This window comes from Arachis ipaensis, chromosome B6 (genome assembly GCF_059453495.1).
Source record: "Arachis ipaensis isolate K30076 ecotype BB chromosome B6, ASM5945349v1, whole genome shotgun sequence".
NCBI classification, from domain to species: Eukaryota; Viridiplantae; Streptophyta; class Magnoliopsida; order Fabales; family Fabaceae; genus Arachis; species Arachis ipaensis.
Window position 1 is genome coordinate 89,471,832 of NC_142441.1, and position 3,053 is coordinate 89,474,884.

The following is a 3,053-nucleotide window of genomic DNA, read 5'->3' on the forward strand; positions in this document are numbered from 1 at the left end:
CTTGTGCATTGCGTCCATATCCAACATATGATAGTGATTGGGTACAACTGATTAGGCTAGAATTGGGTGCGGGGTGGGCAGAAGATACCGAACTGATGGCTCGACTGGCGTCTCAGGTACAAACTTCTCCTCCTCATCATCTTCAGAAGAACCATTGTCATTGCTATTCGCAACATACTCTTCGTCGGAGTCCTCACCACCAACATCCATATCTTCCATTGGACTAGCAACGTGTAGAGGTGGTGGTGCGAAAGGAGGGTTGTCCTGCACAAAATCCGACTGGCCAGATCCACTACCACTGACATCAACTATCTCTGCAGAAAGCTCCATCACTTGTTTCGTCATGATTTTCCCATGAATGTCAAACATGAGGTGCACATGCTCGTCGCTATGTTGCCAAAAATGACAAAACTGAAAAACTCCGTTTTTCATCAGTGCTAGCAACCGATACCCTACCCTTCTGATCTCTTTTCTCCTACTACCACCAATGCTACTCAATATCAGACTCTTCATCTCTGACAAAGAACTTACTCGCTGGGTACGTAACAGAATGGGATTCTCGCACTCAAATATCACGTCAATATAACTGTTTCTCATACGACAATTGGGAGACACACTTACAACTACATATCCACTACTACTAGACATTGTGGCTTTTTTTTCATAAGAAAAACGGAAGAGAAGAAGTGAAATATTGGTGAAAAATACAAAGGATTGCACATCTTTTTATAGGTGCTGAAAATTTGTCCGAATGTATCTCGTTTATAATATAACCGAAATAAGATTACATGTATCTCATTTATACTGTAAACGAAATACACACATTTACCCTCTTGTGCTTTATTTGGTTTACACTATATACGACATAAGAAATATAATAGATTATGTTAAAAATACTATAAATTATATATTTCAATAAATAAAATATTTTTATTTATTAAAAAAAAGAAAAAACCCCACTGCGGTGGTATTTATTGGAGGGGCAAAGGAGCGAAAGCAATACATATTTGAGCAGAGGTGGCACTGCTTCTCATCTCCACACCAAACATCGCCATCAGCTGCTTCCTGTCACATGGTCCTTACACTTCAAATTATTTTTCATCATTTTTATTTTCTATAAAATTTTGATAACATTTAAACAAATTACAAAATAAAAAAATACCTAAATCTTAATTATAACTTTAAATAGTATCTGATCTGATACATATGTTATAAAACATAAAAAACAAAATATATAAATTTTAATTATAATTTTAAATAATATCTGATTTATATGTTATATGATTCGACCATAACTGATCATAAAATTCTATAACGTTATAATTTAATTACAAGTACATCGATCATATTAATTATTATAATTCTTTACTGAGAAGACAACAACCGATCATTTGAAATAACAATAACTTTGTTTTATTCATCAATAAAAAGCATTCGAAAAACAAGTGGAAGGTATGTTTAATTTATAGTTTTCGAAATAATATTACAGAAAAATTTAATACTGATTTGAGTGTTAAAATATCTTTTACACATCTATTTTCTGTATATTTAATAATTCAAGTTATATTTTTTCTATTAAAAAAAAGGTGCATCACATCACAAAAGATGAATTATATCAGGAAAATTTATCCACACAATAATAGTACAAAATTTTATAATTAAAAAATATTAAAAAATTATTAAAATTTATTGTTTTTTGTTATTAATATTTAAAAATATAAATTAAATATATTATTAAATTATTAAACTAAAAAAATTAAATTAATAATTAAATAATGAGTAAAAACAATAAATTATTATGACTTTTTAGTCTTTCTCGTTATAAAACTCATAACCATAATTATAACCACGATAAAATTCACTGTACATAGCAGCACTGGTTATGACTTATTATTGAGGGCGTGTGAACTAGCAAGCAGACGAAGAGGCAGGGGGTCCTCTTGCTGCTCACAGATCACAGATGGGGTCTCATCTGTTGCCACACTGTATTCTGTACTCTCACTACATACTCATTCCAAAACAAGATAAACAATCCTGACACGTCTCTTCACTTGTGATCAATTCTCTCTTCTTTAAGGCTTCTCATTATTCTTAAATCTTAATTATTTTTCTTAACAATTATTGCCACGCTTGCTTCCTCATGTCAATTAATTACACCTCTTAATGATCCTTTCCATCACCTGTGTATAACTCTACTCCACCAACTGTGAGGGGGATAGCAACTAGGGCTCGGAATATATATTCTATTTGTGAGTATTTAATTTGGACTAATTTATTTAGATACCATGGTATAAATTTATTTGCAGATATAATAAGACATGAATTTAGAGTATATTCTATTTTACTTTATTTGTATTTCTAATATATTATATAATATATAATAATGTTAAATTCATAAATTTTTTTTATAAAAATTTAAAATAAATATTAAACTAGTTGATGATCATATTATTTATAATTTTAGGTTAGATTTTTTTAAAATTTTATTATTTTTAATTGTAATTTAAATTTAATTTTTTATTTTATTAATATGTATAAAATTTAAAATGGTTAAATTTTGTATTTGATTAAAAAAATTTTATTTTTCTACGAATAAAGTCGGATAAAATAGAATTTAAAATTTTAGGGTGCGGGTAGAGTTAATGTTGAGATATTTTCAACCCACAAATAAAATAAAGTAAAATTTTAAAATTTTTTTTAATATACAGATAAAATTAGAATAATATCTAAATTCTACCCTATCCATTATCAAAAAATGAATACAAGCTACTCATCTTGCTGAACTTATTGAAAGCTAGTATAATTTACTAATAATATGATCTTTAACCATTTGGGATTGTTATTCAAAATTGTGTAGGCAACATTTGCACACCCTATCGATCGGCACTAATTAATTATTAACACAATATTACGGAGCATAATATACAATAAATTTGGTAACTTTTCATTGTGAACATATGTGGACTAGTTTTTTATCTGCACGATGATCATGTTATTCAATTAGGTCCGAGTATAAGTTTTCTTATTCAAATATACTGGAAAAACTTGGTTCA